At 40.6% G+C, this 22804-nt stretch overlaps 1 long non-coding RNA gene across 1 annotated transcript in view; it reads right to left on the minus strand.

The window, feature by feature from the left end:
- Positions 1–22804, minus strand: part of LOC133270505 (uncharacterized) — a 120285-nt gene that overhangs the window by 18169 nt on the left and 79312 nt on the right. The window lies entirely within an intron of this gene.

The following is a 22804-nucleotide window of genomic DNA, read 5'->3' on the forward strand; positions in this document are numbered from 1 at the left end:
ACATGAAGATGGGCTGTTCCTGTGCATGAGCTGGTACAGAACCTGCACTCCCACTGCTGCTCAATGCGAGGCTGCGGCAAAGGGCAGGGAAGCCTAAATCCGAAAGCAGCGAGGACTGTGGCAAGAGACATCTGTATTGAATAAAAGATAACTATTGCACACATTAAATTAATAGCCTTGACTCCTGCTCCTTCCTGGATCACTGGTACAAAGAAGCAGTTTTGCTCCTCTGTGTAAGAACCAGAGTCAATCCTACAGGCAGGTCAAGATTTTTCAGAGTGCAAACCCTGAAGACAGGAGTTCCAAGGACATAGTTTGCATGCATTCACAGCTATATTTGTATCTCTCCATGAAGACCCACTTTCCTGTAGTAAGAAAAAGCCCCCTGGTGTAATTGCTAGCAAACACAGTGCTGACAGCAGTGCAATCGGTGCCATTAGCAGGAGCACAGCACCCACAGCAGCATGGCAGGGCAGCTGCAATGTCATTCTGAAAACAGTGATTAACAACAGCATTAGACAGAAGAAATTTGGCCAAATGCTGCTAATGCATCATAACTAAACAAAAGAAAAACCCTCCCCACTCAGCAGGCAGCTGCTGGCTGCTGACAAGAAGCTTAACAAGAAAAGCAGTCTCATGGACACTGCTGATGGATGATGACCCACCAGCACAGCTCTCCGCTGGGCAGCCAGGAGCACCAGCCCCAGCCAGGGAGGGAAAACCTTCAGCTTGAGGGATGAAGCACCCCTCAACTCCAGCAAGGGGCCTCACAGGTTGATGGAAATATTTTCAAACAGACATCAAGAAGGCAACTTGCAGGGGACCAAATGCAACTCACATCTATGAGACCTCCAACAGCTCTGGCATGGGATTTGGACAGCACTACTTTTCTGTAACAGCAGTCAGAGAAACAAATTCTGACCAGCTCCAACAGACTGTGCCCCAGTAGTGCTGGACTGTAAGGAAACCCAGGGCTGTGTTTTTCTGCAGATAATTTCAAAGTTATTTATGTGCCTGAGGAACATAGCTTCTATTTTCAAAAATAAGTGAAGCAGGATCCAAGAGTCTTAACTCTGATATAGCTAGACTTGGTCTAGGTTTATAACCACTAACGTCTATCAGTTTTGATTAGAAAGATGTGGCTTGTAATCACATAAAAGTGAAGCTATAGTAGACCTCTAGCATGAACTTCCAACTACATAAAAGTGCTCTCCCTATTATAGCTTGTGCCTGTTCAGAGAACCTGCACCTCTTGGACAAACCTTTATAGCAGCATAACTGGTCAAAGCATAAGTGCTTTGAAAGGTCACCCAGCAAGGCCTCTATAAACAGGCAAAGTCATCAGGATGATGTTTGAAAGTGGAACTCAAAGTTACATTAGCACCCTCTGCAGCTGGGCAACTCGTGTACAGATTCCTCTTCATACTTTAAATAAAAGGTAGTAGAGTTACCCTTTGGCCTATACATCAACCATGTGCTTCTGAAAACTTGACACTACACACTGCTCATTGTGGCTCAGACTTCTACCCCAGAGGTTCCCACACTCGCGCTGCTGATGCTCCAGCCCAGAACATAACTGCAGACAGAAACATTTCTGGTCATGTTCGAAGTGCTCTATCTATATTAACATCTGTCTGGTTTAAAGTCCATGTTTAAATGGTTTGGGATGCAAAATCATATACTCAAATTCACTTGCTGATGGGGTTTCTACTTCCCCAAATCCCGCCTACAATAAATACAAGCCATCACCATAACACCCTGCAATTTACCCACACTTGCATTTTATGGAAATATTAAAAATGAGATGCCAAACAGATGTTCTACAGACCTGTTATGATAAGAAAACAAATTAGAAATACAAGTTAGGAAACGAATGTCTTCTTAAGGGAGAAAATGCAAAGAGCTTGAAGTACGATGGTTTGCTTTTGGAAACCAAAAGTTTATGCTTTTTAAGAATAGGCCAGAACCACAATTTTGCTTGTGCCACAAAGAGACACAGCCAATTTCTTGTTTGACAGCAGGTGGCAGCAGGATTCCCACCGTAAATTCCAGATTTAGGATGACATCCCCTACATCACATTTGAATACCCTCATCTGTGCCCTCAGTTTGTGTGATAAGTGGGATGACAGAAACAAAACTGGGTTGAATACATCTTCATTTACACAACTGCAATCCACTTAGCTGCCTATGTAAATTTGTAACACGAGAACTGAAAATACTTGGTATATAACATTTATGAGTAACTTCACTTTTTTCCACTATAAGCCCGGAGTCCGCATCATACATTCAAAACCGTATGTTGCTGCTACATCACAGCTCTCATTGCACACAGTCCTTAGAAACACAGGCTGGGAATCTAGTGATGAAATACTTTGAGGAGGTATCAAGAAAACATTGATAAGCATATCTAAAAAATACATGAAGCTGTGTTCTGTGAATTTCAACCCAAATAATTTCAGTCAATTCAGGAAATCATCTGGAAAAGGGATGGGCAGATGACAACTGAAGTGTGCCCGACATAGAATCACATACTGGTCACACTGGCTCCTGTAGAAGCCTGATTGAATTTAGGACTGATCAGAAAAAGCAGGAAAAGATTATTATTGATGATACAAGGTTTTGAAACCTTTCAAGGAAAGTGTATTACCAATCTTATTCCTATTTATTATAGCATGCTAATCGTTTCACAAAACATAGACATCAAGCTGCTAATTGACTGAGCTGACTACAACAAGGCAGCCTGCTATAAGCTAGTGTGTATGCCCCACAGAGGGTTTTAATGCTATAGATTTCAAAAGCTCAGAATCTGGACTCAGCTCTGCTCCCCCAAAAACCAATGATAACATTTCTCTGCTGTTAACACAGGAAGAAGCAAATGAAAGCTAAAGCAGAGAGTTTCTGAGTCTTGCAGCCTACATGCAGGTATTTCAGATTAGTTTGCTACAACAACCTGAAACGCAGTTAATGAAAAACAAGGCCAAAATGCTTCAAAATATCAGGAGGGGTGGGTTTTGCTTTTCTTTTTCCTTTTTATTTTTGTAGTTGGCTTGTTTCTGGAGCTTGTCCTTCAAAACTGCTTGAAGTAGGAAACAACTGTTGCGTTAATGAGAGTGAATGGGGCCAGCTGGATGGAGCAGGAGAAAGTTAAGGACAATAAACACAGAAAAAGTCACAGCTGGGACAGCTGATCATGGCAGAGCTGACAGAAGCTGTTGGCTGAATGCAAAGGTTGCAAGAGACCCTGAACAATGACCCAAAGCACACCACAGCCAGGAGTAATCACAGTGTATAAAGCTCACAAAGAATAGAAAATCCAGGGAGCCAAAAGCCAGAAGGAACTAGGTCTCACCAGAGGCTCCTCTGCCAAAGGACTCATAAACTCAGCCTTGACAGGCTCTTCACTTTGCTTTTCTCACTGCAGTGTGCAGAGCAAGAAGGGCAATGGCCTCCTGCTCCTCCTTTCCACAAGAACTGTCCCCCCTGCCATGGAAAACGGAGTGCTTTCCACCCAAAACCTGGGTGCCTGCAGAGCCGAGAGTACTGGGTAAGCAAGGCTGAGCACTTTACTCAACTCCTGCTTTTCTTCCTGTGCGGCTCTTCCTTCCTGCCTGTCTGCAATTCAGAACTAGCCACCACAAGACAGACCTTGCTCCAGACAACCAACGGCATCTTGCCACATGGGCACCAGAGCCAAACCAGTACCTTTTTAGAAGCCCAGCTGAGGCTCCACTCTGCAAGTCCGACTCTTGTCACACCCCTGCCCCGAGCAAACAAAAGTCATTTGGAAGAAGCAATTATCCCAGTCTGAGTTATCTTCTGGCTCCAGCAGCTGTAGTGACTCCCATGTTGGGAACAGCCTGGTGATTCCAGTTTGCTTTTTGGCAGGTTCTAGTCCAATGGGCAAATGGCAGTGAGTTTAGCTCAAGAAGTCTCTGCTGCCACATCTGAGCCTCACCTGGCTCCACTGGCTACCCAATCCAAAAGTGTCTTACAATAAGGGAGGACACAGATCCCAAAGTGCAGAGGCTGTTCTGCAAATCCTACTGCTCTCTTGTATTTTTAAAAATCTTTGACAGAAAAGACTTGAAATTACTTAATCTGAAAAAGAATTATTTAGTAGTTATTTCTAGGCTTAAGTAAAAATTCCACCAACGTGAGAGGCAATCCCCTCATCTGTCCCCTTGTCATCCTGCTTTTAAAGGATGAGAAGCCATTAATATTACAGTGACTTAGCAATTCATTTATATATTTTTACTGCTTTGAACAAAACACAGACAAGTTCCAAGCCTCATGCATTGTTATCCACATAATTCATTTTGTGCAGCTTCAGCAAGGTATTTGTATTTGTGCTGTTCCCATTTGAGGTTGAAATTTAATTCAAAATTCATGTGTAAGCCACATGGATGAGGCAGGTCTGAGCACCAGGAAGTGTCAATTAAATTCACCTTCCAGTCTGAAATAAAAGCTTGATGCAAAGGCCTTGAAAAAAGTCCCCATTGTTATATTAGTTGAAGACAACAGAAATAACTCAAGCAAAAGGTGAGTACAAGTTTACTTCAAGACATGGTAATAAAATTTCAATCTATTTTATTAACAGGGCAAACGTTGATTGCTGTGCATAGTGAGAGGGTATAGCACAAGGATTTATGGTTTTCCTATTGACAACGTGTACTTATTAAGGATGTTATTGATTAAATGTAAATTAGTAACTCACTGATTAACTCATCTCTCATCTTTACACTTCTATCATAGCAAAGACTATGTAAGCAATTTAGGAACTTAGATATTGCTATGAAGCTGTATCAAACTGATAACCAGACGTGCTGTCTTGGAGAAACAGATACGAGGCGCTTTGGGGAACAGCATTCCTCTGTTGTGTAACATTTGCGCTCCTTTTTAGTTTGCTGTTTTGGTGTTTGTGGTTTTTTTCCCATGAGCAACACTTTTGGGGTTATGTATTGTATCAAGCCAATATGAAAAATCACTATGAACAAGCAGAACCCGCTTTTCTAGTGACAAGTATTACATTGTTGGAGTTTCGGTTTACTCAGCAATCCCTGCATTTCTGATGCTTCCCCCAACCTTTTCAGCATGCACAATGTAACTAAACTCCCTTGTAGGACTTCAGGAGGCTGCAGGTTTCAGCTAGTTCCAGACCATACCTTGACATGAGGTTTCCTGACACATTAACATACAGAGACGCAGGACTAAAATAGAACCCTTAAAAAAAGATTTGCAACTCCATCTTCCTAAAAGCCTTCACAGAATTACGTAAATTATTACCAACCCTCTAAACAACCACCTCTGAAAGAATATTAAATCTTCATCTTGTGTCAATGGTACAAATGGTGTAGAGAGCATCCTTCACACAGGCAGATGATTTGCCATTACTTTTTAACCCTCCCACAGCAGTACTGAGTCCTGCCTCCACAAGATGCAACCCTAGGCCATGGCTCTGCAATCACATCCCCACAGGCACATTCACAAGAGGCTGGGACTCGGAAAAGATGTGCCTGCCTTTAATGAGACATTTTGGGTAACAAGAATTAAAATCATGACAATAATTTCACACAATACTCCTTTCACTTCTGTGCTAGAATGTAATCAACAACCTACTACAGTATTACCTCTTCAACTCAATATTTCTGACCCCTCAACAAGTTTTTTCTGATTATTACTAAAAGGTACCAGGAAAGGATAATAAAAAGATACCCAGATAGCTGATGGGGTTTTACGTTTGATTTTGGTTTTTTTTTTGTTGGTTTTGTTCCTGAACAGTTTCACTGGCTTATAGCTCTCAAAAAACTCATGAAGAAACCCACCCACCATCTTGATGGCTGTGGTTGGAAATAGCCACTTAGAAATAAGCAATGGTTTCTCTTGCTAACACCTGGCTAAAATAGCATTGTGGATAAGGCCACACTGAGGCTACATGGAGAGTGTAATGAAAGGCCATTTGTAAGGAAACTGTGGCTTCCTGTTTCACTATTGCCAAGATTTTTCAAGTCTCTGTATATACCTGGTCCTCAAAAACGTCTGCAGCACTTTTCCCTTCAGCAGAAGCCAGGTGAAGGGGTGCAAAATCTCTTCATGCAGTTGAGTTCCCTCTCAGTGTAATTTTAATGCACTAACAATTCATTTACATGTTTTTAAGATCATTCTGGAGAGCCCCTACAGAGGAAGACATCAGCTGAAGCAGGAAGCCACAAAATTCCTGCTTTCTCGATATAAATCACTGTCTGCCCACAGTTTTGTGAGTCCAAAGAAGATGGTAGATTGGTTGACAAGAAGCTTAATAGGGCCCCACAATGCACACTTGCAGCCCAGAAAGCCACCCATATGCTGGGCTGCATCGAAAAGAGCATGACCAGCAAGTCAAGGGAGGTGATTCTGCCCCTCTGCCCCGCTCTTATGAGACCCCACCTGCAGTTCTGCAACCACCTCAGGAACCCTCAACATCAGCAGGATGTGGAGCTGTTGGAGCAAGTCCAGAAGAGGCCATGAAATGCTCCAAGGGCTGGAGCACCTCTGCTATGGAGACAGGTTGAGAGATCTGGGCTGTCCAGCCTGGAGAAGAGAAGGCTCCAGGGGACCTTATGTCAGGGAGATGGCACATAGAACCCTACACCTCCATCAGTGGGATCAGCAGATGAACTACAAAATACAAAGCTTCCTTCTTTACTTCCTGTGTGCCATTTTAACTGTAATGTACCAGAGTTCTGAACGGATAAAGGAGTGGTACAGAGTGACCAGAGTCGCATCAGCAAGCCACCTGATGGGCAAGAACTTGTTTGTCTGCTCATAGGTCCACTCTCCACAGCCACGGCCTAAAAGACATTTTTCTCTTTCTCCCTAGCAAGCATATATAAAGGAGACTTCCTATTCCTATACTAGAAAAAAATATACATACTATGTTTACTTGGAAGCTGTAGAATCAAGTCAGCTGCCAAACTTCCATCAAAGCAGGAGTGACTGTCCATAAGCATGCAGATGACTAAAATTTCTACCCCTAAAGGCCACTTGAGCCATTTCTGGATGAATAACAAGCTACAGAACATCACTGTTCCAAGATCACAGAATGGCTTGGGCTAGAAAGGACCTGAAGACCATCCAGTTCCAACCCCCCCGCTATATTCAGGGACACCTCACACTAGACCAGGTTGCTCAAAGCCCCATCCAGCCTGACACTAAACACTGCCAGGGATGAGGCATCCACAGCTTCCCTGGGAAACCTGTGCCAATGCCTCACCACCCTCACAGGGAAGAATTTCTTCCCAATGTCCAACCTAAATCTCCCGTCAGTTTAAAGCCATTACACCTTATCTTGTTCCTACATACCCTTGTAAAAAGACCTTTTCCAGATTTCATGTAGTCCCCCTTTAGGTATTGGAAGACTGTTATAAGGTCTCCCCTGAGCTTTCTCCAGGCTGAAGAAGCCCAGCTCTCTCAGCCTGTCTGCATGGGAGATAGATAATATTAGAAAAAAGGACAGGAAGATAAACCTGTCACTTTGAGGTTCTGGAAAACAGAAAGGAGTGCTGAAGTTACTGACCCTCACCTGATCGTGACAATAATACTAAGTGTTGAAGTTGCTTTTTCTCATTATTGACTATTCAGCTGCTCAGAACTACTACAGGAGCAGAACGGCAAACGGAAGTGAAGGTTGTACCAAGATCAACAAAGCTTCTAACTGTAAGTGCTATGTATTTCATATCAATTTTAGTATGTGTCAAAAATTCTCAGCTATAAACAAAATCTGAGCATCCCTTTCAGTCCCACAACCTCGCTGTTGCCCATTCTCAGTTCTGACCCTGGCTTTCAAGATACATGGGGTTCTGTAAATTTTCAGAGCTTTTGTTTGTGCATGTGTCCAAGTCCATGCACTGCCTGGAACATGCTGTTCAATATATTCCTTACAGAAGCACACATTTTAAAGCACACTTTAAGCACATTGGAAACTGGCTGGGATAATTAAAAAAGCCCAAAAGAATACCACAAGCTGTTCTACATTCAAATGTGACTCAAACGAGCATATCATATTTAAAGTTACACATCTATTCCAGAAGAGTTATTTCATTCACATTTCAGAACTAACTATCTGTAGCAATACAGAGTAAGAAAGTACCCAGAGAAACAATTCAGAATGTAACCAAGATACAAACCTTGGAAATATCAGATCAGATTAGACTTGCTTGAATGAAGAAGGCGATTTGGGGATCATGCTTCTAGCAAAATTTCAATACATTGGCTATAATGAGGGCTTGATTTGTTCTCAGGATTCACTTGGCTATAAAAGATATCCCACCGTGGGATAGAGCTGGTGAAATGACTATGACCATCCCCTCATGAACCTCTTGAAAGAAACAGAGGAAACAGGAAGCATACCAGGGACCAGAGCCATCATATTCAGGGTTAGTCCAACTTTCACTCCGGGGAAATAGCCCTGGAGTCCTTAAAATAGCTTAAAATCACATTCCCTTCCTCCACGGTCCCTGGGCTATTCTTCAGAGAGATGCACCTATAGGTCAGAAATTGCATTTCTCACCAATTGACCTAGGGACTGCAGTACAGCCAGGCTGACAGCCCATCTGGAAACAGAAATACTTCAAAGTCAGCCACTCTTGCGTGAGTTGCATGAGATGCACAAACCCTGCAGGAGTCAGATGAATGAAAAATCGTACTCAAAGAGCTGCAAACAGGATGACCAAAAACTTCCTGGCAGAATATTTTTTGTTGGGTAATTCTGGCTAATCAAAACAGAAGTACCACAGAAACATGTCAGAATTCGCATCTTGTTTAAAAACTGCAGAGAGCTATTTACTAGTGTTGTAATGAAACATTTTAACACATCTGAAACAGAATGCTGCAATATTCAGTTCTGAAAATGCATTATCAAGATTATTAAACTAAAAAGGCAACACTGGGGAAAAAAAGTTACAGGTTTGTACATCTTCGGTGGCCTGAAAGAGAGCTAGATTTTGAATAGAATTTGTTTTTCAGGAGGCAAAAAGGGTCATTGTATGAGAAAAACATGCAATATTATAGCTTTTTCCATATTCTGGGAAGTCCAATTTCCATCTATTACTTCTCAGGTACAGGTGGGGCTGCAAACAAATAGATACTATGAGCAAGAACACAACATGTTGCTAGAATTGCTTTTCCTGACCTGACTTACATTAAAGCCTTGGGTAAGCAAAGCATTTTTTTGCATGAGTGTAACTAATATGCAAAACCATCATCCACTACTAAACCATTTGCATGCCTTCAAACGATTTCCTGGCTGGAACCTAAACTCAATTTGCTTTACAAAACCAATTGTAGCCATTCCAATACAGCCTTTGCTACAGCTACAAATACCACTTTGAAGGAAACCCTGCTGGAAATGCAGTAATCAAATCACAAGCAGCCCAGACTGTGCCTGCACAGCCTGCAGAACACTCTGCTGAAAGGTCTGACCACACGAGCATTTGTCTTAATGGCAAAGTAATGCCCAGATGAGTCGGTAAAGGTGCTGTGAGAGCCTCCCAGCCCCACCATAGGTCATTAAACTATGTACATGGCTGCACGACTGAGAAAGGTGCACTCAACAGCAGAGTTCATTTAACACCTTGTGCACCCCATTTGGGTTGTTAAGCCAAGGGAACTCAACACCAGCTCCTTCACCCTGAAGCCCACATCTCATTTGCTTCACCTCTGTATGCAACCCAGCTCTAATTTGTTGCCCTTCCTTCTAGACAGAGATTGAAGCAGCAGAGGCACAAGGGTTCAACTCCACTCTCGTAGGAGGGAGGCTACTTTCAGATTCCCTGACATTCAGCTCTCCAAGTAAGATAAAGGACAAGTAGAAAACAGTGCCAAGAAATCCAATACACCAGCAAGAAAAGGATGAAACAGCATATGTTGAAGTTAAGAATTGTATCATATGAGGGAACAGAATTATGGTTGCATAGAGTAATCCAAAGAGCAGATACAAGCATCAAGTTTTTCTGCTCCAAAAATGATTGAAATCCTTTCACTAAAGGGACTTGCATAATTTGGAGTCCCATCTGTATCTATCTATTTTTGTCTTTAAAGTATGGGCTTCTTCACAGTAAGGAACTTTCTGCAAAGTTTTAATTTTCTTGCTTTAACTTGACAGTACACAAGGTCCTTCTCACCTTCAACACACACAGACTCAGATACCATGTATTACATACTGTGTTTTGCAGCTTCTTTTCCTTTATTTTATTACAAGCATCTGAATTCCAAACACTGAAGTGTTTTGCTCTTCTGATTAACTATGTACCTGAATGATGCGTGCTTGGTAGTAAAATTACAGCTTTTCATCCCAACAACTGTCTGGTAGTATAAATCCCATAACATCATTTTGAGGTAAGTTAATTGCAGACTTGAATTTCAAATGCCTGCTTCATGTTCTTATATTTTGAGTCAATAATTCCTTTGGACTGTGTATTATCTTGTCATTTAGCTGGGCTGGTGGATAGATACCTGACAGAGCCTGCATTTTCTGTAAACCCTCCTGCCTTTCATTGGGAGTAATTTAACACTTGAATATTTGTGTTAATTTGCACATTCTAACCTGCAGCAATGGAGATATTCGATCCCTCCAGCAGTAGCTGCTTTAGTAAAGACTTTTTTTTGCTGCGGTTTAACATATGCTATTAATGATATCTATGCCAGCACATCCCCAAGAGTTTATAAGAAAAAGTCCGATTCATCAGCATCTTTTCCACAAGTAGGATATGCAGACACAGATACAGGACTTTTTCAAACATTTACACTCAAATCAAGCCTCTAGGATTCAGGAATCTATTTTTCAATTGTAATTTTCTCGACCAAGCATGCTGAATTTGGAAATAGGAGAATAAAGATGTTAACACTGGTCATTTCCCATGTTTTAGAGGAGATGGAAATGTCAGTCTGTACCGTACTGCACAGCCTGTGGTAGGAAAACTTCCTGGGTTTCTCCATGACCATTCACAATTATTAACTGGCATGTGAAAGCAACAAAAATCTTCAAGATATTGCAAAACCTCTGCATGGTACAGACAAAAGAAGGAGCAAGTGAAATGAGCGTTACAAACGTAACACAACATCAGTAACCTGTTCACTCAAAGGGTCTAGGAGCAAGAAGTCCCAATTCCATGGATGTACATGGTAACTCTCCTTTTTCCAGGGCTTTTGCTCTTGTATGCAGCTGGTATTTATTCTGTGAAATATTGTTTTTAGAAAAGACAAAATTTTCTGGGTTTTGGCTGTGTTTTTTTTCTTTTCTTTAACTTTACATGCAGCACATTCACTTTCTCTCTAATCCTCATCACACTTCTACATAATATGTATAGCCAAAAAACCCACAACGTTTTTAGTGGGGGTGTAGGGCCTACAGAAAGGAATTAGGCAACAGGAGTATTTTCTGTTTCTGTAACTCCAGGCATATGGGCACTTTGCCAAGTGATGGAGGGAAAGCTAAATACTCCCCAAAGAAATCTGCATGTTGATATGGACTCAGCATGGAAGGCAACGTGAGTCAAGAAATAGCAAAGCTTTTCTTGAAGGCTGCCAAGAAAATAGGCAGGCAATTTATATATTTATTTTCTGATATATTTATGTACATATATATATAAAGAAATGAAATACAATATAATAAAGCCTAGCGAATGCAGCCAGAACATGAACAATAATATATCAGAAACTGACAGGAAGAAAGATAAAAGTATCTGACACTAAACTATGTAATTGATAAGGACCTTCCTTACCCCTGCCGCAGTCACATTAGACATCCCTCAAGACGACCTTGCTTTGTCTACAAACTACAGATTTCCCAAATGATCCCATCTGTAAATGTCTATGCAGGTATGGAGGGGGAAGAGAAACTGAATTGCTTTACCAGCATCATTATCCTCTCACTGAGAATGGTCTCAAACCCAGCAATTTCACAAGAAAATTCCATCACCCCATGGACAATTTAACACAGGAATTGTCTAACAGGACCCCTTTCATTGCTATTACCAGCCGTAAGTGATTCATATACAATACTAGCATATTCTATTTAAAAATCTAAATATTCCTATATGCTATATATTAATTAGTTTTCTTCCTTGCAAACATCTTAACTATATAGTTTCACAGAAGTGTACTTGCCTGTAAGTAAATACAAGTTTATCTCTGAAACCAACCTATAATTTTAGGGAAGGAGAAAAAGATTAATTCTTGCACATTAACTGATGAGTGCAGAGTTTTTGTCACTAAAATGAGATGGGTTTTTATGCTGTTTCTCCATCCTAATTATAAAATGCCACGAGACAGAAGTGAATTAAAGTGCTGTGATCAACAACACTGACCTTTCTGCCTTTTCAGTACTTCTGCTAAGTCAGTTAACCCAGAGAGCAAAATTAGAATGCAGACTGACACTGGAGTAAACACTAGGAAAGCAGTGAAAATGGTGGGAAATTACCATTCTCCCTCCTTTTTGCAGCATTAGGAGCGGTCTTATTCTCAGCTGAAACCTTAGTCTGCTAAATTAGGTAGAGGTTTGGAAAAGAATGTTCTGATTGTTAATCATGACATGTGCTGTAATCTTCTGCAAGGCAGCTCTAACCTCCTCAATCAGCAGCATTTTCTTACTTAATTACATGATTTTAAGTACTGCTAAGGAGGTGCTGTCAGATTTACATTGGAGTTCTCTTAGACATTACCACTGTAGCCATGGTGATGATATATAGCAATGGACAAAATGCCAGAGACCAGAGAAAATGACAGCTACAGTACTCCCACACTTGCTCCTTGCCTAGAACTTACTATTTTTCAGTTAGCTTGAAAGATTATCTCTTAGTGTCCTAATATACCAAAAAAAAAACCCAAGATTAATAGTATATATGTAATCTTATTGCTAAACACATACAATTCTCACCTCTAAGTGTAACTTGGAACTATTTAGAAGACCCACCAAACAGGGCACACAAGAGAAAAGGGAGATAGCGTGTGCAGGATGTGGAGTGAGGCTGGATACAGTCGCTGTATCGTTCTCTCTGCAAACTCAGCAAGCCAGAGGAAACAGATTTACTTTGCAGAAACAAATCATTTCCATGCTGGCAGTTGGCTGTTCTGGCCTGGGAGCCAGGTCCCATCATTCTGAGCCCTGAAAGCTGCTTTCAGGCTACTAATTATTACATCCTCAGATGCAGAAAATTATTACCTGCATATTTATAACCAGGAGAAGGAAAACCAGTGGTAAAAGCAAATTAGAAGCATTTATTTAGCAAGCTCTTGCCAAATCTTCATTTTCTCCAAATATTCTATCAGCATCCATTTTACAAGACCCTTGCTACTGGTGACCTGTATACTTTGATACCATTAAACCTACCATCATCTACATGAATTCCTAATAGAAGGGCTACATACTTGTTCCTTCAGGAGACTGTTCAGCTCTTTGAGGCTTTGTCGAACACCCCGAGTGCCAGTTAGCCAAGTTTCCTCACAGAGAAGCCTCCATTTAGACCAAAACAAACATGGGGTTTTTTTAAGATAAGGCTAGATGACAGCAACCAACAACAGAATTGAGCTCCTGATTTATGCTTGCTAGCAAAGGCAAGAGTTAAATTTCCACAAGTAACTCCACAGTTAGTGTAAACAGTCTCCAAAGACAATGGGGTTCTTAAATCATACCAGCTGTAGATCTCATCTTCAGCTACTGGAATTATCCAAGTTGAATAAATGGATGTTTAACTACCATCTTGGCTTTATTTGCCTTTCATTCCTAGTTCCCACAAAGTCTGACTTCCATTTCTGTAGCACCTGCACAGCCCGCACGTGTAATAGTGTGGCTTGTGCTCTGATAGGATCTGAGAGCTCCAAGATACAGGTATCCGCAGCAATCGGCTCAATATGAACTATGTGCTCCCTATTACAGGGAGACAGTTCTGAGAACATCATTCTTCACCACATGTGAATATAGCTGAAATTCTGATTTTTATAGAGTAAGGAGGTCAGTATTTACTATTGCATGCGCAGACAGCACACAGTACTACAGTCATAGTTCACCTGTTCATAATTTTTATAGTCTGCAATACATTTCAGATTGAAACACTGCCATCTTTACAGGGGTCATGTGGACAATTTTTGTTACGCTGTTCCAAATAGGTTTTTGTTGTGTTTTCTTCCCCATTTTGCAATGAACAAAGGTACAGAACACCCTGAGGAAACATGAAACTGGATGCAATCAGTTCTCAGAGTCAAGGGGTAACAACTCTTTTGTGTTCTCAGAAAAAATTAGGGGATAGAAATCAAGACGAGAGCCAGGAATTAGAAAAGACCACATGAGCTAGAAAAAAGGAGAACCTATAAGCAGCATAGGAGCAGTTACCAAGGTAAAGCAGCTGTAGATAATAATGGCCTATCCATCTACATTTATCACAGTATAGAGGTATTCTGGAATAGAAAGTAACTAACTGTGCTCAAGCTACAGAGTTCACAGTACATAACATGTGACCCGTCACATAATGGATCTTACGGGAAAAGGGACTGAAATCTGATTTCCTGGCTAGACCATGGCCATTGGTCCTGATGTCTCTTTCCTTCATCCTGCTGATCGCTGATAAGTATTTGCTTATTACAACTTTCTTGTCAGTCACAAAGCCATCACTGCAAGTTAATAATGTACCATTCTGCCGGATCAATATCTTTACAGATTCTCCTGTCCCTCATACAAAAAAGTTATAAGAAAGATTAGACTACTTGGGCCCCATTCAGTCATTTTGTAATGCAGGTGGCTTCCACAGGATTAACACCAGGGACAATCCAGTCCATCGTGAATAGACATAAGAAGAAATAGCTTGAGAATATACTCACAGCACAAATGAAAGAGTGTTGGGTTGTTGTTTTTTTTTGTTAAGATTAACAACTAAATCAAAGCAACAATTACAAAGATAACTATTAACTTCCAGCAAGCTTGATGCACAAACTCAATTTTCATTACAAAGTACTTGTTATATGGAGGCTATATTCTTACTTTTGTCTGCCCATGAACTAACAGAGCTGTTGTGATTAACTAAGACACTTCAGCTAAAGCACCTGATTTACTGGGAAACAGTTAAGTGTTCTTTGTAGAAAGTCTTGAGTTTGGCATTTATTCCTACATCAAGTCAAAAATAAGGACATGCTAATTATTACAAATCTATATTATTCAGGTATTTACTTCTTGTAATATGTCTTGATTAGTGGATGAAACTCCTGTTAGCAGCCCTCCCCTAGCTGAACAGCCAGATGTCTTTAGTGTTGCATGAGACTATGGGCATAAGAAAGACAGAAACTGCACTCTTCTTACAAGAAAGTACCATGTAAGAGAAATGAAATAATATTAACATAGATTATACACTTTCTTAAACATTTACCAATAATACCACAAATGCAGAGTAGCTGTCTCCAGTGTCGTGCTGGCTTCAAAGACCCATCTCCTCAGCATTATCCCCTGCTCTGTGTGAAACGTTTATCTGCTATTAACATGACTGGATTTCATTAAAGAAGGCCAAGAGGTATTAAAGATCTCCAGAGTGTTTGCTGCTTCCTGCCTAGGACTGCTGCACTCTTTTCTTCAATGAAGTCATTAATACGTATCATCTCCTTGCCCATAATCATTTTCTAGCAACCGCAACACACCATTGTATTGTGCTGATACATGGCCCTCTGAAACGTCAGAGCATCGCTGGGTTTTTGAAATTAGGAGCAATTCCCCTTAAATACAATAAAACCTTGGCAAGTAAAAAGGTTGAAGAGTCACCATGATATAGGACTTAGGGCATCTCAAAACAAGACTGAATCCACTTACAGTTAAGTTTTGCTGTTAGTAGACAGCTGTATTAAATTTTACATAACTAAAAAACTTGTCTGACAACTGACAAAATCCTAATTAGATGTTCAAGGTACTACTAGAAATAAAAGAACACTGAGAAACAAAAAATGAAGCTTACTTCTTTGCTTCTCTGTAATGTATTAAAATATCATTACAGAATGTATTTATGATTTGATGGTTTTAATCTTTGAACAGCATTAAGACTTTCAAATTTCATCTTTGCTACTTTTCCTACAGGACTTGTTGGAAGACTAGAGAAAAATTACTACAAGGAATTTCTTTCCTTCTCTCAATAAATAGAAAATAAATTGCTGAATCTTTCAGAGAGAACAAATTCGTATTTATTCAAATCAGCTATTTAGAAAAGCATGAAATATCTTTTCTTCTCTCATCTGCTTAGGATTAAGATCCATTTGTAATCACAATACTGTAACATCTGTCCTCTAAGGAAGGAAAAGATACAGTTTCTCTGGACAAATAGCAATACTTATTAAAAATCAAGTTATTTTGTATATCAAGAAGAAAACCCGGAATAAATTCCCCCTTTTTCTGCACAGCACATCAAGCTTCATAACTTATTACCTCCTAATTCCTTCTGGTTTACATACTGATAGTGAAAATATTCCTTAATTTCTTAGTATTTCTGCCACCTGCTGATACTGTGCTCTGGTGACAAAAATAGAAATTGGTCTTCTGTGGGTGAGGAGGAGGAATTGAGAAATGTTTTAAATCAAAATTAAATTAATTCCTGGGAGATAAAAAGCAGAAATCTGCAGCAGTGGCCACAGATTATCTTAGTCTATAAAATTGCAGTACATTAAAAAGCAAGATTAACAAAATGAACTCTCTAAAAATTAATTTTAAATAAACTAACTAAGCAGTGGTTTTAGTACAGTTACAAACAGTAGCCCAGCATTCATGACACCACCTTCAAATGTTTCTGAAGGGTTTGAAACATCCTCAAATTTAAGTATTAGAAGATCTTAGTAAGAAAACAGAACTGCAACTACTGCTGTAAAGTTGAAGATATTACAAGTCTTACATTTAATCATCTATGAATTTAAGATAAAACTAGGACTCATGACCTATCAGGCAGCAGTCTACATACTCCAGGTTAGAAACATTTCTATTGAGTTCATTTTTCCAGCAAGAACAGAAAAGGAATTATAGTCTACCTGAATAATTCTCCAACTAAGTTGCAGCTTTTCAGTGCTTCATATTCAATAGGCCACAATAAATGAACAACATGGGATCAATATTCTGTTAAATTATCTCATTTAAGAGATTATAATGCAAGATCCAGTCTAAGTGGTATGTTACCTTCTTGTGCTTCTGGAAACCAATCTCTACTAAACAGGCACCAAGCCAACATAAAACAGACTTGCTGTAGAGAGAGATTTCAATAACTACAGCTAAGAACTGTGGAAAAAATAATCTATAACAAACACAGACCAATACAATGCTCATTAAGTTAACAGAAACCTCAGTTCCTGCAGCCGCACTGATCTATATGGCAGGTCTATGTCAAACAGTTTAGCTTTTCTCCTGCCATCTCCTCCTGCTGCATCTCTCTGGTAATTCATCAGCCTTCTTTGGTTCTCAACCCTGTACAGTTATGTTGAAGTTCTGTTTAGCAGGAATATTAAAGCAGTTTTTGTGGAATGTTTATTAAGACAAACAAAGCCAATCAAAAAAAAGTAGGTGCAATCCATGAGAAATTCTGGGGAAATTCTGGCATAAGGTACATTTGGCAAACTGTTATTTTAACATGATCAATACTCAGCAATGCATATTAACCCTTCTTCCTTAGAAAAGGATGGAAGAACTTCACTCATGCCAATGGGAGGGAACTCAAATCCATAATTCACTAGCAAGCTCTTGCAAACCTTGGTGAGAACTGACATCAACGTCCATTCTCTATTTCTTGCTTTGAGCCCTCCTGACATAACTCATGCCCATCTTACTGAATGGCAGTTCCTGTTCTCTGCAGACCAACAGCATCATAAAACTTTAATGCAAAAGAGTGTACAAAACACCTCTCCCTGCATTCCCTATAGCAGAGCACAACATATTCTCCAGTGTAGCCTATACTATGAAGACTGTTATGTGCCACCACAAGCAAGGTGATGCTGTTGCTCTGACCTTTGCAACAGCAGAGAACTGGGTAAGTGGAAAATTGGTAACACTTGGAGCTTCTGCAGGAACATGCCTATGGGTTTACAGCACAGGTGGCAAACAAAGAAAACACTTTTCAGACAGTGCAGAAGGCCAGGAAGTCTGCAGAGGTGTTCACTCCCAGGAGAGTTCCTTCACACCTCATCCTGCTCAGTCAATGCTCCAGCATTCACTGATGCCCTGGGAGACCAGAGCCCTACTGCTCCCCCTTCCCTACACCTTTTCCTGAGCTACACAAACATCCTGTATTTCAAACATAATTACTGCAGTCACTACAAAACAGGTAGTACACAGCATCCTCAGCCTGCACACATGCACAGATCAGTACTTAACCTGGACATGGACAGTTTTTCTCTTTCTGGGTATATGCTTATTGGTTTAAAGACTGTAAATCTCCTCACAGTTAATTCAGGAATTGCTGATTAGGGAAGTGTCTGCTTACCCATGAAAAATGGGAGTAATCTGCCAGCACCATCATTCATTCCCATGGTGGAAAGAGCATATTCCTTGGGAGGCAATAAAAATCCCACCAAAAACACCATCTCAGCACCTTTGCTCCAAGACTGTCAATTTATGAGCAGTAAATTGTCATCCATACTTTTACTAGTAAGTGGTTTTAAGTCTGTTCACACTAGACTGCAATGTTTTGGGCCAAGAGTGATCATTTTGCTGTCTGTCCAGCCTCCTTGCCAACTCCAATTACACAGAAGGGAAGAGTAACCAAATATTAAATCCCATTTCGTAACTTGCTTGTTTTCATAAGGTACTTTTATTCATTTTCAAGGATACTTCTGTCCACATTAAAGGACATTCATGAAGCATGAACAAATGTAGAGATGGAAGCTCAATACATGTCATCTCAGCCAGGCACAGAGCATATTAATCAGTGAGATTTCTAAAAGAGAATATTTTCTCTATAAATCAAGCACCTGTTCATGCAAAAATGTCGATAAATCAAGGGAAAAGAAAGGAAAAAAAAAAAGGCAAGAAAAAAGCTTCCACCTTTGTGTATGGAGTTTGAAATAGAAATCCAGCAAGTCTGACTTTCCCTGGTTTATGAGTTTCAGCCTTCCTCTCTTGTTCAAAATGGAAGCTCCACCATGAGACCTGTGATCTGTGAAAGTGAATTAACACAATGCTCCAGCTGGAGGGAAGAAACAAATCAGTTTAGCATTTTTATATTTTTAAATCTCTTGCCTGCTGCTGCTCTCTTCCCTCTCTGCTCATTTTACATTAAAGCTTTACTGTTGTTCAGCTCCTGCTTTTATTTGTTAATATTACAGTAATCCGATTATGAAACAGGAAAAAATAGCATGCAATTTAGGTGGTGAATCACACAGCCTGAATGTCAACCTGTAATACTGGAAATACCTGGGAAAAAGGCAGTTTGTGGCTGATCTGGAGGCAGCTGACGCTAATGGAAACAGCGCCAGTGTAAGTCAAGCCCATGGTGAGCAACCAGAATCCTTGTAACTGTTTATTGCATGAATGCATTCATCAAACATGTTAAAGGGCAATTTTAGTCATTTACCCAGCAACAAAGAGTTAAGTTCAGCTACAAAATTGTTTACTTCTCCCCTTATCTAAACTACCAAGGCATACTGTGATAGGCCAAGAAGCCAATTTCTTCTGATGTAAATGCACACCCCTCTGCAATTTTCAAAGCAGTAGTTCAATTTGCACCAGCAGGGAATTGGAGTTTGTCTCAGTTTTAAATGGGTCAGGCTGATGTGCTTCCCTACATCTGATCAGAGTTAAGCATCTGCTATGTACAGATGAGACAAAAAAACTATGACCTTAAAACAGGCAGGGCATCCACCAGACTCCACAGCTGGAACACGCGAAAGCACAAAACCCAACGGCTGCGTAAACTCCTTTGCCTTGCATAAGCTTTAGTGAGTAAACACCTGGAAGACTGAGAAGGAAAACTGTAACTGAGACAGCTTCAAGCTGTTTTTAGGGATCTGAATTTATTTGCTGAGGTCCACACATGGACCTTATGGGTTGATCTAAATCAGGACTTGTTTAGATCACAGTATTAGCTGAGAAACCTGCACCATGCCCCACTATACGGATTAAATACATCCGTATTCTTTACACATCACCCTTGAGATGGAGACAATCATGTCCTAGCTTTTTATCCATTGTCCCTTTTGTCTGTTTAGATGGCATTTTCTTGGGAACAGGACAATAACTTCGGTTTGTACACCACCCATTACAGTAAAATGAGTAGTGTGATAACACAATAATGTAGCTAAATAGAAACTAAAATGTACCAGAAAGTCCCACAGGCTGATCATATCTTTTCCCTGAGCTTTTACGTGTCCTGCTTGTTAAAAACTAAAAGGGCCAGAGGATATTATCAAAACTGTGAAACGAAAGCACAAACACAGGTGAAAACTCCAAGACAACTTCTAATTGCCCTGCTATTTAGGTTTTGGTGAACAGATGCAAAGATCCTTCTTTCATCCATTGATTGACAGTAGCCAAAGCAGATGTGATTTGGTTTGTAAATATTTCTGGCAGGACTGACAGAGTTACACAAGTAATGAGCACTGCGGTGAAGCAAAGCAGGTCATTCTTTCCTTTCAGAATGATCAAGAACTTTGAGCCATTTAAAGGCTGATATACGCAAAGCTGATGCACTGAAGACCTGCACAGAAGCAAACTACTTCAGAGATTTTCTGTAGAAGTTTTCTATTACTGGAGCTAATCACCAAGGAACCAAAAGCACTGTGGAAGCTCTTAGATTCAGAAACATTCAGAAGCAAAATTGGCAGGCTGTCTGGTGAGGTGTGCTGCAAGCTTTGAAGTGGTTCAGTCCATTTGGAATTTCATTACCAGATGTAGAAATATTGAAGATACCATTTTAAAAGCTGTTTTAAAAGATCTCTGCTTGCTGGATACTCCCAAGTAATATTTCTATTAATAAAAACTTCTGATAGCTCAAGAAAACTATAAAAGTCTTTAGAACCTGCAGAAGGAAGTGGCATAGGCCTGAAGCAAAGTCTCTTTTTAGCCCAAAGACACACTTCAGAAGAAAAAAAAAAAATCACAGTAAGCAAGACTATAAAGAGGGACCTACATTCAGAGAATGAGTATGCAGCTCACCTCCTTCTTTAAAGGACAGAAGTTATTCTCACTTTTTCTCCCTCAGGACTTTCTTACTATTTTTTTTCTTAAATTAGCTACTTGCACATCATTCTCCAACCTCCTCCGGCTCCTGAGCAGTAATAGTGAACAGTAACGCGGTGCAGGCAACAGTAACGCGGTGCAGGCAACAGTAACGCGGTGCAGGCAACAGTAACGCGGTGCAGGCAACAGTAACGCGGTGCAGGCAACAGTAACGCGGTGCAGGCAACAGTAACGCGGTGCAGGCAACAGTAACGCGGTGCAGGCAACAGTAACGCGGTGCAGGCAACAGTAACGCGGTGCAGGCAACAGTAACGCGGTGCAGGCAACAGTAACGCGGTGCAGGCAACAGTAACGCGGTGCAGGCAACAGTAACGCGGTACTTTATTCTTCTGTTTGCCTCAGATTTACTTCATTTTGTATTCCTTATAGCATCTTTGGAAGAGCTCACAGACAAGAAGCTGCCAGGACAGGCTGGGTAAGACTTTACCTCATCCAACAAAAGAAGAGGCAAACACAACTCCAAGTCACTTATCAAAGATAATAACTGCCCACCCAAGTCTTCTCACTAGGTGCAAACTGCAATATGCTTTTCAAACACGAGGTTCTCTGCTCACCAGTATCCATACCCACACACATGCCAACAAACACCTGGCTGCTGTATTGTGAGTTTTTTTAAAGAGTTAGTGGGAAGAGGTAAGAAAGTTTCAATTCCAAATTTCAGCAGCAGGTACATCTTACTCAACACAGCAACTAGGCATCTCTTATCCAAGCTAAGGACTTGCACATACACATTAGGAATGTGTTTGAATTCTTGTTGGTTTCAGGGATGTATTGCACTATGCGGAGCTGAACAGATGGATGCCTGAATTTCACCTGGATTCTGTATTTACATGACCCTCATGCAAAGTCAGTCCCTCGATTCACACCACAAAACACACAGCACACTGCTTTAAACAGATCACCTTTCAGTCGGCAAAGATGCATCTCTCAGGGAAAAGAATTTCTACCAGCTCTGTAGACCACTAGCAACAAATAACTTCATACCTCTGCTCCATCTAACAAGGGGATTGTTTCACACCACTGCTAACACCACCCACACAGCCACTGTACAACTTCCCCTCTCATTCATGCAAGAGGAAACATTCAACAGCCTCCCATTGAATCCGGGGTCTGTGCTCTTCACTGTGTTTTCTTCTTTGTGTTTCTCAGCAATTCCTTCTTATCAATCAGTATGTTTGTTCTTCAGCTAAATTACACTCTCAGGCCTGGTTCAGTCTCTTTTTGATCTGTCAGTGTGATTTCCATAGTCTGCTATGGCATCTCACTTCCACCACTTTCCACTGATTTACATTTCAGCTGCCTTTACAGTTTGGCACATAGCCTTCCTGACACACAGAGCTCCTCTCCGTGCTTCTATCTATTGTACACAATTATCACAAAGAACATAAAACAGGGTCAGTATTTGTGTTAGCCTAAAAACCAATTCCTTCTGTACTTGTAGCCCTCACATCCAGACAGCAAGTAATCTACAGCTCTCTAAAGCCCCGAGACAGATATCAAAATCTTAGTCTAAAAAACACCAACCTTCCAGCAGGGATGGAAAGGGAAGAACAAGAGACATGTTTTTAAGATGCCCAAAATGCAGC

This window comes from Pezoporus flaviventris, unplaced genomic scaffold (assembly GCF_033815535.1).
Source record: "Pezoporus flaviventris isolate CSIRO_AGI_PZ_B2104156 unplaced genomic scaffold, CSIRO_AGI_Pfla_v1 ptg000021l, whole genome shotgun sequence".
In the NCBI taxonomy this organism is placed as follows: Eukaryota; Metazoa; Chordata; class Aves; order Psittaciformes; family Psittacidae; genus Pezoporus; species Pezoporus flaviventris.